Genomic DNA, 13,644 nt, shown 5'->3' with positions numbered 1-13,644 from the left:
AAGAGATAGCTGAAGATACTGGCAAATCAAGTAGACTTGGTCACCCAAGCACTATTCTGAGGCTGTGCAAAAGAGCAGGAATACTCTTTGAGGATGAAGATACAGAGAAGGTAAAAAGAAGCAGAGGGGTCACCAAGCAAAGCATGGAAGGTGTCACTGACTGACAATCAGCAAGAGAGAAGAGCTCAAGGAAGAAGGAGGAGACCACAAGTGGAGGGGGAACAAGCTTCTGGTGCAATGGACCTGAGCCAAATGCAAAGAGCCATTGAAGAAATGTCTCAACAATACATGAGAGCACATGAGCAACAACAGGAGCAATACTTGAGGCAACAAGAGCAATATTTGAAGGATCGAGAGCAACAAGAGAATTGGCAGCAGCAGATGATGGAACAACAAGAAAACTTCCAGATAAAGATGTTAGATCAATATAGAGAATTTCAAGCAAGAATTCTTGATGAGCAAAGGGAACAATCGACAAACTTTCAAGAATCATTTAATAGATTGTCCCTACGACAAGCCAAGTATGGGGAGTATACCCAAAACCTTTATCAAAGGAAGAACATATATCATACAATTGGAGAGCATAGGAACTTGGACAGAATGGAGTATGATATAGAAACTCAAGCAAAGTTGGACTTTGTAGTCAATAGCATGCCATCATTGAACCAATAGATCAAGCCATTTGAGCAATGCCAAGAATTGGTAGACCATCAAAGAGCAAAAGCCCAGAACAATACAGCACACATGCAACAAGGATTGAAGGATGCTGGGTTCTGGGGTCAGGTAGACCACATTTGGGATCGTAGATGCCCTGTTGAGGAACCCCAAGAAACAAGCAAGAAGAGGAAGAAGAAGGGAGAATCCAGCAGAGGGAAAGAGCACGACAATTAGAGGTGATGGAGTCCTTTTTATAGTTTTAATTGAATAAGGATGATGCATATATGAAACATGATATGCCTCCAAATGTTTTATATTCTGCATTATGCTTGTTATCACTCATCCGCATTAAGTTCATGTCTTGTTTCCCTTTTTACATCAATAAGAGAAAATGTTCGAAATAGGGAGTGGTTGTTCAATGTGGTAGGAATTAGAATAAAGACTTGTGGTGGTAATTGCTTGATTGGATGATAAGCTCAATAATAAAAGCTGCATAATAGAATGTTCTTTGTAGTGTGAACTTAGTTGCTGTCATAAAACCTTTTATTAATGAACATCCCTGGGAAATGAAGAAAAGTAAGAAAGAAAAAGAAAAGAAAAGCCAAGGATTGGCAACAAAAATAAAAGAAACAAACAATAAGGCTAGACACCAATGGCTTGGACCTTAGGACATATGCCTGTGGTGCTTCTTGTACTAGGATATGCTTGGACAATTAGGTTCTGAGGAGTCTTTTAAAACTTGGTAACTTGGATTAACTAATCTGGGATTACCAACCGAAAGTCCATTATCAAGAGCAACCTAGTTACAAAGCATTTAGTAACCCAAAGAGGTGATGGGCATCAATGTTCCTAAGAAGAATTATGAGCCAAGTGTCTGTAGTAAAGAAGTGTTGAGAAAAAAATTGAGCCAAAAGGCTACTGCAACAGTTGACACTGAGCTACCATTGAGAAATAAGCTTTCTAAGCAAAAGAAAGAAGGAAAAATAAAAAAGAGATCAATTAAAGAGTAAGGAATTATAACAGCAACTCTAGTGAATCCTCAAAGAAGCATTTCTTATCTATCAGCAAAGAATAAGTGAGCTGCATCTTGTCTGCATAAAATCTCATGGTTTTAATTCAATTACCTGCTAAATAAGGATATATGCTTCTCTGTTTCATTTCATTTCTTCTCATGTTTAGTGCTTGCTTGGGGACAAGCAAGGTTTAAGTTTGGTGTTGTGATGACAAGTCATCTTATGCTAGTTTTACAAGCATTTCTCATTAGTTTCATTAGGTTTTATGCACTTTCTTGCACAATAAGTAAGTGATTGGAGTGGATTTTAATGATCATTTTGAATCAATCAAACATTATTTATTTTACACAAAATCATAAGGTTTATGATAGAATTAATTGATTTTATGAATGATGCAAAGATCTTGTGATTTTGGTGAGACTTTGATTGGTTGTTTGGTTGCTTGTAGGTGAAGAAATGAGGAAGAAAGGGAAGAACCAGGAAAGCGTTGCAATAGTGAACGTAGCGTTCACTCTCTTACCTTTTTCATGGATTTAAGCCTTCAAGCCAAAGCTTTCGTGCTATCCGTACAACAAGGCAGCACTCAACAAAGGCCAGTGTTCAAAAGAAGTGAACGTAGCGTTCACTTTTTCCACCTTTTTCGTGGATTTCAGCTTGGGAAGAAAGGCGCGCATCAAAGCTCACTAAGGAGCGTTCAAGGAAGGCAACGTAGCGCTCAACCAAGGGAGCGCTAGACAGCACTTGATGACTTGCATCATCTACCCTTCTTTCTTGCATAAAGAAGACCATAAAAGAGCATAAATCTCATTTGAATAGTACAATTCATGCATTATTTGATGAATATTATGGTACACTACTTTGAGATGAGTTGTGCTGAATTTCAGGTGAGAAAGGCATCAAAAAATGGGTAGAAGACAAACAAGAAGCTGGGCGTGTGAAACTGGCATGCCACTTGAAGCAAACGCCACAAAAATGCACTGGCGTAGCACGCCAGGAGCAGGGCGTGGCACGCCAGTACTAACGTTCAGAGAAGAAGTCCAAGCATGCATGTGGGCATGGCATGCCAGAGACTGAGCGTGGCATGCTAATACAAATTCCAGAGAGCCAAATGGAGGACACAAAAGGGGCGTGGCACGCCAGGTTGGGCGTGGCACGCCTGACCCATCAACTACTATGGGCGTGCCACTTGAGCAAAGAGGCGTGGCATGCAAACTCACCATTCCAAGAAGAACCCCTGGCAACGGCGCCATAAAACTTGATGACTGTAATTCACACCCCATTCAAAATTGGTGAATTAGTTCTTTTGGCAAGCGCACCAAAATTTTCGTTAAGTAATAACCCACAATGGAGTGGGATCGTATCCACAGAGATTGGCAAATTCGAGAAGTTTTAATCAATTGATGAAGTAGTCAAGCGGATCAATAGGATTGTGAAGTGCAGAATTGTAAATGACATAAATGTAAATGACTAGCATATAAAAAAAGCAATAAAGTGCAGGAATATATATGGCAGAATGTAAAGTGCAGAATCATAAATGACTTGAATGTAAATGGGAATGGGGAATTGCTGAATGTAAAAATAAGCTGAAAAGAAATGGATAGATAAAAATGGGGAAATTGATAAACCCCGATTTTGTGATTTATCTTGTGCTTATTTTGGGGGATTTTATCACCTTTTCCCACATTTATTCAATAAAATAGCATGGTTTTGCAATTCTCCCTTGATTTGTGCTTCAATGTGAAAACATGCTTTTTAGGCCCTAAAATTGGTGATTTTAATTCACTTTAATTCCATTCGATGCCTTGATATGTTTGTTGAGTAATTTCAGGTTCATAAGGCAAGTATTGGAAGGAAGAAGTGAGGAGAAAAGCATGCAAAGTGGGAGAACTCATGAAGAAATGAAGGAACCGTAAAGCTGTCAAGCCGACCTCTTTACACTCAAATGACCATAACTTGAGCTACAGAGGTCCAAATGAGGCGGTTTCAGTTGCGTTGGAAAGCTAACATCTGGAGCTTCGAAATGATATAAAATTTGTCATATGTTGCTTCGCGTTCAGGGGCGCGCACGATGCTGTCCGTGGCCCACTTTAATGAAATCGCCCCCAGCGATTTTGCAGCTCCTTTTGGGCCCAATCTAACCCATTTCTGATGCTATTGAACCCAAGGATTGAAGGGGGAATGAGGAAAGTAATCATAGTTTAGTTTTCATCATGTTTTAAGATAGAATTCTAGAGAGAGAAGCTCTCTCTTCTCTCTAGAATTTAGGGTAGTTTAGGTTTAATTTTCTTGAATCTCACTTTTAATTCTTGTTTTGATTTAGTTTTCTTTTTAATTTCTTGTTGTTACATCTTAATCTTCTTAGTTTCTCTTGTTCATTTCCTTTATTTTGTTACTTTTATGTTCATGAACCTTGTTGGATCTTAATTTTCCTTTAATGCAATTTTATGTTTGATGTTATTTTTATTGTTGATTTGAGTTATTGATTTTACTTTTCTTGCTATTGGTAGTTGGTAGATTTTATTATTCTTGCACATTTACTATGCTTTCCTTTTATGCCTTCCAAGTGTTTGATAGAATGCTTGGAAGGATGTTAGAGTAGATTTTGAGCATTCTTGGCTTGGAAAGCGTAATTGGGCAATCTTGAGTCATGAAAACCCAACTCATGTTGGTGATCTAGAGTTGTTAGCTAGTATTGTTTCCATTGACGCTAATCTTTTGCTAATTTAATTAGTGAGTTGGTTAGGACTTTTGGATTGAGATTGGCTAGTCTCGTTAGACTTTCTCCCTATTTGTTGGAGATGACGTAATGAGATAAATTCTTGTTTCAATTTGTGACATGATTAATTAGTCTTGTTTGACATTCTCCCGATGTGTGAGTTAACTAAATAAGATGAATTAATCATGCATGACTAGGATAGAAAGCCTATGATCTCAATCCATTGCCATGAATGTCTCTCTTTATTACTTGATTTCTTTAATTACTTGCTCAATTTACTTTTCTTGTCTTTTTATTTTATTGCCCCTCTAATCAACCAAAAAAAACCCCTATACCTTTCATAGCCAATAATTGATCATTTCATTGCAACTCTTCGTGAGACGACCCGGAGTCCAAAATACTCCGGTTATTTTTCATTGGGGATTGTTATTTGTGACAATCAAATTTTTGATTGAGAGGATTGTTTGTTGGTGTAGAACTATACTTGCAACGAGATTTCAATTCTGAAATTCTAAACCATCAAAAATTCTCTTCTAAATCAAAATGGCGCCGTTGCCAGGGAATTACAATGGTGTTATATTAATGGCTATTGTGAATATTGTGAATATGTTTGTTTTTTTTTGCTTATTTGTTAGTTTTTGTTAGTCTTAGAATTTTGTTGCTTATTTTTGTTAGTTTTTGTTTTTGTTTGTTACTATGAATTCTCATCACTTTGGCTATGAGTTTAGTTCAAATTATGTTGTAGGAAATGGGAACTACAATGAGAATATGCATCAAGGATTTGGAGATCAAGGGTGGGAGGAGCCCCAAGCTTATGGACAACCTTCTTGGCAACAACCCCCTCCGGATTCTTATGGGTATAACTCTCATCCTAATGCATATCAATCTAATGGATATGGTGACCCTTATTATGATTGTCAACAACCACCACCATATGCCTTTGAACCACCTCCTCAACATAATTTTGAACCACCTTACTCACAAGCCCCTTTTCACCAACCACCTCCATATGACCCCAACCCATATCCATCATACCAACCACCTTGTGAACCATATGAACCATATGAAGAACCACCCCAATTCCACCACCAATACCCTCAAGAACCACCACCTCACTATCCTTACCAAGATGAATCACCTCCCATGTATGATCACTTTCAACCACATAATGAATTTCCCTTTCCACCACAACCATCCAAGGAAGAACACCCACATCCATCCATCTAAGAGTCAATGGATCGTCTCAAGGAAGAAATGGATCGGCTTCAAGCAATAATTCGTCAAAAGGAGCAAGAGGAAGCCCAAAGGAGGAATTATGAAGCTATTGAGGCTAACCTTGCCAAAATTAAAGCCAACTTGGACTTATGGGACTTATGCAACAAGCAAAGCATCTCCACGGATGAGTGTGAGAAATCAACTTAAGAAAGGAGCATGAAGGAGATTTTAGAATCTCAACATGAGGACAAGGAGATGGGGTATGTCTTACAACAAGTGGAGGAGGGAGATATTGTTAAAGAAGAAGAAGTGGTTGAAGGGTTAGAGGAAATTGAACAAGAGGTGGATTTCAAACTTAAGAGCACTTCCACACCAAGTGACATTGTTGATGATTTTGTAGAAGTTGTTGAACCTTCTTCCAATGAGCTTGAATTTGGTGTTGAGGAGGATAATGCGCAACCTCCTAAGCATATAATGAATGATGAAGAGTTGGAAGATCTTGAACCCTTTCTTCCAAACAATGAACCTTCTCTTCTACCATCACCTCCCGATGAAGCCCCCATGCAAGAATTGAGAGATCTTGAATCTCATATCTTAAGGCGACACGAGGAGGATGAAAAGAAGTTTAAGGAGCTAGGAACCAAGATGGCTATCCTAGTGGAAGCCATTAGCAATATGGCCTTGTCCCAACTAAGCCTAAGCAACCAAGGCACTCCCATTGACGAATGTGGAGGAGCAACCAAGGAACATAGTGAGGGAGTGAGTTTAGAGCTTCAAGGTGAAGAAGAGGAGTTAAAGCAAGAATTGAAACAAGAGGAGAAGGTAAGGATTATTGAACAAGAGGAAGGAGTGGTTGAAGACTTAGGAGATACGGAACCACCGTGGGAGTCTAGGATTGAAGAAAACCCCTCCAAGATGATTGAATTTGATGCTAAGGAGGAATGTGCACAACCTCCAAGGCATATCTCTTATGGAGAATTGGATGGGATAGAGCAAGAATTGAGTCCCCTTGGTAATGAAGATCAAGCATCAAGTCTTAGTGGTGAAGAATCCTTTGAGCATGAAGAACCTTCTCCCAAGGAGATGGAAAGCAATGTGGAGGCAAATTTCTCTTGTCCTCCCATTTGTGATTTGAGTAAGGGAAAAGGTTTAGATAAAATTGTTGAACAAAGGATTGAAATTAAGAGATCTTGTGGAGAGGTGGAAGTCCTTAGAAAAAGGAGGATGGGAATTGAATACGCCTTGTCAAGACCCTTGGAATCACCTTTGCCTAGGTTGCCATCTACACCTTTATTTGAGTGGGTGAAACTCATTTCTATTAGCTTTATTATCCCACTCGAATATGGTTTGCTTGAAACGGATGGCCAACTTAGAATGCTTTGTGGGATGAAGCATAAAAGAAAGATGTTTCGTGGTTGGCGCTGCAAATCAAGGCTCATTATGGTTGATGCATCAAACATGAGATATAAAGGTTGGAGTAGTGCTCACCGAGATGGGTCTAGGAGGATTGTTGGTCACTTTATAGAGAATTCACCTTGCTCACCACCCGGATGGGCTAATAATGAGAGTCAACTTCAAGATGGGTGTGAAAACAAAGTGTGGGATCCCGAATCACACAAGGAAGAGCAACTTTGGGAGCCTATGGTTTGTGAAGAACTCCATCAAAGCTTGGAGTTATTATCTTTGACTGATGAAGCACAATGGAGATTCAAGCATTGGTGGATGTTCCAAGATGGTTACAAGCACAAGCCACCTTGATGAGGAGCTTCCCATAAGTCCAACTTAAGGACACTAAACAAAAGTGCTAGGTGGGAGACAACCCACCATGGTAACATCTTTTCATTTTTCTCTTTTGTACATATTGGTAAAATAGGTTTAATTTCATGTTTTGTTTAATTAGTTGAGTTTAGTTGGTAGTTTAGCATGTTGAATAAGGCTTTTGTGGTATTTGGGTAGCTGTTTGGAGGTTTGGAATGCTTAGTTTGGTGCAAGAACTTGGAAAATTTTGAAAAACAGAGCACCAATCCGCGCGTTCGCGCACCTGGCGCGTACGCGCGCCTCAAGCATTTTCGAACATCCACGCGGACGCGCCATGTACGCGTACGCGTGGATGCAAAGGTTTCACTTCCAAGCCAAATTCCAGAGAGTTGTGCCTAACTTGCGCCTACTTTGTGCGCGAGACACAAACCAACCACGCGTGCGCGCACCTGGCGCATACGCGCCCTTTTGGCAATTCATGGATCGACGCGCTAGCGCACCTTGTGCGCGCGCACCGATCACCCATTTGCACTCCTGGTACATTTTCCAGAGAGTTGTGCCACTTTTGTGCCTATTCTGTGCATGCCACTTGCGCGTGCACGCACTTCGCGCGTCCGCGCCGGTAAAAAAAAATTTCTTTCTCTTCTCTTCCAATTTCTTTTATTGCATTTGCTTACTTTCATTTATTGCATTTTAATTTTGTTTTTATAGCTTATTCTTATTTTATTTTCTAAGTTTCTTATTTTAATAATGGTGTTGAATTTTCGTACTCAATTGTTGAGAAATTCTTGGTTAATCTTGGTGCTACTTAACTTGTTTGATATTGTTGGGTGATGAAATTTCCAATTCAATGCTTAACCCTTGATGATCCTTGTATCCTTTGTGCATTGATATGAGCTTGCATGTCTTTCATGACCCATTCTTTCTATTTGAACTTGATGCTTTTGAGTGCTCTTCATGCTTTAACTTGTTCTCGCATCAAGTATTAGTTAATATGCCTTTGCTTGAATTGCTTTCTCACTCACATGTTGTAGCTACCATGTATTTGAGAATCATACTCTTATTTGGCATTAGCCCCCGCCTATGTTCTAATTGCTTTGCTATCTTTGTTGTAGGCTTAATTCTCTTTCTTTTTCCTTCCTTTTAGGTTGGCCACCAAGAAGGAAAGGAATGAGAAAGCTTCTAAATGGGGCAACAAACAAGTCCACCCGCACAACCTTTTGAAAGAACTCATCAATTGTAGAAACCCGTCCACCTTGCTCTTCTTTGCATGCACCGAGGACGGTGCAAATTTTTAACTGTGGGGAGGTCGTCCGACTGATCTCCATGGGTAACAACTTCCTTTTTCAACACCAATTCTTAATTTTTGTCCTTGTTAGTTAGTTGTTGCATTGCAAGATAGGTTGCATGCTAGTTAGAAATTGTACATATTTTACCACTTCTTTTTATGTTAGGACTACTTGGTTAGGGTGATGATTTCTTTTCCAAGAAATCATTGTTTTTTAGGGCACCCTACCAATTTGAAAAATGTTTTTCTTGTTGAACTTGCTTGAAGAATTTATTTTGGAACATGGTTTTTGAGCTAAGAACACAAGCATGTGAGTTTTGAGCCTAATTGCGTGGTTACATCTTATAACCACTTACTTTCCATTCTTGTGTGCATTGTTCTCTTTCTATGATTATAATCTTTGATTTGTTTGATTCTTTATGTCCATTATTCCATGTATGAATGCATTTATATGATTGAGGCCATCACTTCATTTAGCTCACTTACCCAAATAGCCTACCTTTCATCAACCATTGTTAGCCAAATTTGAGCCTATTGAATCCCTTTTGTTCTTAATTTTAGCACATCACTACCCCTAAGTGAAAAACAATAAATGTCCTTAATTTGGATCTTTGATTAGCTTAGGCTAGTGAGAGTGTGTATCATCTGGGTATGGGAAACTTGGGACATTAGTTGAGGTAAAAGTGTAATTCTTATTTTTGTTAAAAATATTGGGAATTGGGTACATATTCATACACTATATATAAAAACCATATGCATTGATACATTTGTATATACAAAAAAAAATGAAATGATGAAATAAAAAAAAAAATATATATATATATAAAGAGAAAAAGAAATAAAAAAAAGGGGGACAAAAATGTCCCAAAGTAAAGTTCAATAAAAATCAATGCATATGGAATGTGAATTAAAAAGAATGCATGAGTATGTGAAAAAGTGGGAATCATGGGTAGCTAGGCATTGTATTAGAACTGTATAAGTTGTTATATGTGTTTAGTGAGAGCTTAGGCTAATCAAAGATGCAAATCTCAAGCTCACTTGACCATATGCATCCTACCTTGACCCTAGCCCCATTACAACCTATGAATAAGTCCTCATGATGAATGTATGCATGCATTGAATAATTGTTGATTGTTAGATGAAAAACAAATCATAGAAAGCATGATTAGAAGAGAATTGAGTGATCGACCCTATACACTAGAGCGACTAGAGCGGATACACTTCCGGTGAGGGTTCGATGCTCAATTCCTTGTTTCCGGCTTTCATGAGCGTTCTTTTTGCAAGTCTATTTGAACTTCATTTTGATATTTGAATTGGTAGGATTCATGAGTCATCATACTACTTAGCCCTACTTGTGCATATGTGTTCTTGGAGATTGATTTGCTTTCGACCAAGTAGGTAGAATCATAATGCATTTAGTTGCATGCATGTAGATAGGTTCATATAGTTTATTCGCATTGAATAAATGTTCATACCCTTTTCTTGTCCTTCTTTATTCTTAGCATGAGGACATGCTTGGTTTAAGTGTGGGGAGATTTGATAAACTCCGATTTCGTGATTTATCTTGTGCTTATTTTGGGGGATTTTATCACCTTTTCCCACATTATTCAATAAAATAGCATGGTTTTGCAATTCTCCCTTGATTTGTGCTTAAATGTGAAAACATGCTTTTTAGGCCCTAAAATTGGTGATTTTAATTCACTTTAATTCCATTCGATGCCTTGATATGTTTGTTGAGTAATTTCAGGTTCATAAGGCAAGTATTGGAAGGAAGAAGTGAGGAGAAAAGCATGCAAAGTGGGAGAACTCATGAAGAAATGAAGGAACCGTAAAGCTGTCAAGCCGACCTCTTTACACTCAAATGACCATAACTTGAGCTACAGAGGTCCAAATGAGGCGGTTTCAGTTGCGTTGGAAAGCTAACATCTGGAGCTTCGAAATGATATAAAATTTGTCATATGTTGCTTCGCGTTCAGGGGCGCGCACGATGCTGTCCGTGGCCCACTTTAATGAAATCGCCCCCAGCGATTTTGCAGCTCCTTTTGGGCCCAATCTAACCCATTTCTGATGCTATTGAACCCAAGGATTGAAGGGGGAATGAGGAAAGTAATCATAGTTTAGTTTTCATCATGTTTTAAGATAGAATTCTAGAGAGAGAAGCTCTCTCTTCTCTCTAGAATTTAGGGTAGTTTAGGTTTAATTTTCTTGAATCTCACTTTTAATTCTTGTTTTGATTTAGTTTTCTTTTTAATTTCTTGTTGTTACATCTTAATCTTCTTAGTTTCTCTTGTTCATTTCCTTTATTTTGTTACTTTTATGTTCATGAACCTTGTTGGATCTTAATTTTCCTTTAATGCAATTTTATGTTTGATGTTATTTTTATTGTTGATTTGAGTTATTGATTTTACTTTTCTTGCTATTGGTAGTTGGTAGATTTTATTATTCTTGCACATTTACTATGCTTTCCTTTTATGCCTTCCAAGTGTTTGATAGAATGCTTGGAAGGATGTTAGAGTAGATTTTGAGCATTCTTGGCTTGGAAAGCGTAATTGGGCAATCTTGAGTCATGAAAACCCAACTCATGTTGGTGATCTAGAGTTGTTAGCTAGTATTGTTTCCATTGACGCTAATCTTTTGCTAATTTAATTAGTGAGTTGGTTAGGACTTTTGGATTGAGATTGGCTAGTCTCGTTAGACTTTCTCCCTATTTGTTGGAGATGACGTAATGAGATAAATTCTTGTTTCAATTTGTGACATGATTAATTAGTCTTGTTTGACATTCTCCCGATGTGTGAGTTAACTAAATAAGATGAATTAATCATGCATGACTAGGATAGAAAGCCTATGATCTCAATCCATTGCCATGAATGTCTCTCTTTATTAATTGTTTTCTTTAATTACTTGCTTAATTTACTTTTCTTGTCATTTATTTTCTTGCCCTCTTATCAACCAAAAACCCCTCTATACCCCTCATAGCCAATAATCATACACTTCATTGCAACTCTTCGTGAGATGACCCGGAGTCCAAAATACTCCGGTTATTTTTCATTGGGGATTGTTATTTGTGACAATCAAATTTTTGATTGAGAGGATTGTTTGTTGGTGTAGAACTATACTTGCAACGAGATTTCAATTGTGAAATTCTAAACCATCAAAAATTCTCTTCTAAATCAGAAATTCATTGAGATTGGGAGATGTTGTCTCTTTGGATTAAATCTAGCTTATATCCTCTTCAATCATGCAACTCATTAACCTCTTGGCAATCATGATTGATTGAGCCCCAATCCCTTGGTTGAATACTAATCATTAAGAACGAAATTCCTTCTAGCAAATCAAAGAGAAGATGAAGAAAAGAAGAATTTCACTATTATCAATCCATCAAGTACAACAGAGCTCCCTCTCTCAATGAGAGGGAAGTTAGCTACTCATAGCTCAAAAAGTACTCAAAAGTGAAGTGTAAAAGTGGATCTAAAACTGACTGCTTAACCCCCTTCTTCAGTACTCCTTGGGGGTATTTATACTACTCCTAGTAAAATAAAAGAATTACAAAAGTGAAAAAGGAAAATTACATTTTGGAGGGAAAAGAAAACACTCAATAAGCGTGACTTCTCAGCTGGCGTGTGGTTGGTGCTTTTCTGGCATGTCACGTGCCCTTCATTTCCAGCTTGGCGTGCCATGCCCAATCCTTCAAGTGGCACGCTCGTCCCTCTAACAACCTTGGCGTGCCATGCCTTCGAACTCAAGTGGCACGCCCCTTGCCTTTCTCACTTCTCTTTGCCTCTGGAAACTTGAACTGGGCATGCCACTTGGTATCGAAGGCATGGCACGCCAACCTTAGCATTTCACTATGGCGTGCCACTTGAAGGCTGAGGCGTGGCACGCCAACTACTGGAACCAAGATAAGATCATGGGCGTGGCACGCTGGTATGAGTTTTCAGAGAGGATGAAGGAGGCCAATTACATGGGGCGTGCCACTTGGTATCGAAGGCGTGGCACGCCACTCACCATTCTTCACTTAGGTGTGCCACTTGAGCAACCAGGCGTGGGACGCCAGTGTAATATAGAGAGCAAAGAAGCATTGGGGCGTGCCACTTGAGTTCATGGCGTGGCACGCCAAACAGAGGAACCACTCACTCACAAAAGGGGTGTGGCACGCCAGACCCTGGGCGTGCCACGCTAGTTCAACTTTCCAGAGAAGCCTAGCCAAGTATAGAACAAGGGCGTGGCATACCAGACCTTGGGCATGGCACGCCAGTTCAAGTTTCCAAAGGCAAAGAGAAGTGAGAAAGGCAAGGGGCGTGCCACTTGAGTTCGAAGGCGTGGCACGCCAAGGTTGTTAGAGGGACGAGCATGCCACTTGAAGGATTGGGTGTGGCACGTCAAGCTGGAAATGAAGGGCATGTGACATGCCAGAAAAGAACCAACCACACGCCAGCTGAGAAGTCATGCTTATTGAGTGTTTTCTTTTCCCTCCAAAATGTAATTTTCCTTTTTCACTTTTGTAATTCTTTTATGTTACTAGGAGTTGTATAAATACTCCCAAGGAGTACTGAAGAAGGGGGTTAAGCAGTCAGTTTTAGATCCACTTTTACACTTCACTTTTGAGTACTTTTTGAGCTATGAGTAGCTAACTTCCCTCTCACTTGATGGATTGATAATAGTGAAACTCTTTTTCACTTCATCTTTTCTTTGATTTGCTATAAGGAATTTCGTTCTTAATGCTTAGTATTCAATTATCTTGGAAAAGAGATTGAATACAATTGGGTTTCATGGGAACCTTAGGAAAGGAAACATGAAACCATGCTTGAAATCCCTTCTCACACTTTAGTAGAATCTGGGTTTTGGTGTTTGGATATGTGACATATAATCTTCCCTCTACTTGGATCTACAATGGTGTGTGGTATAATCAGGGACCAAGCATATCTCTCTTCATGAGCAATTAGACCAAGGAATTGGCTACTGATCAAGATCTGAGAGATTGAGTCACCAAGGGATTG

This window comes from Arachis ipaensis, chromosome B10, assembly GCF_059453495.1.
Source record: "Arachis ipaensis isolate K30076 ecotype BB chromosome B10, ASM5945349v1, whole genome shotgun sequence".
In the NCBI taxonomy this organism is placed as follows: Eukaryota; Viridiplantae; Streptophyta; class Magnoliopsida; order Fabales; family Fabaceae; genus Arachis; species Arachis ipaensis.
This window is presented reverse-complemented; position numbering follows the sequence as displayed.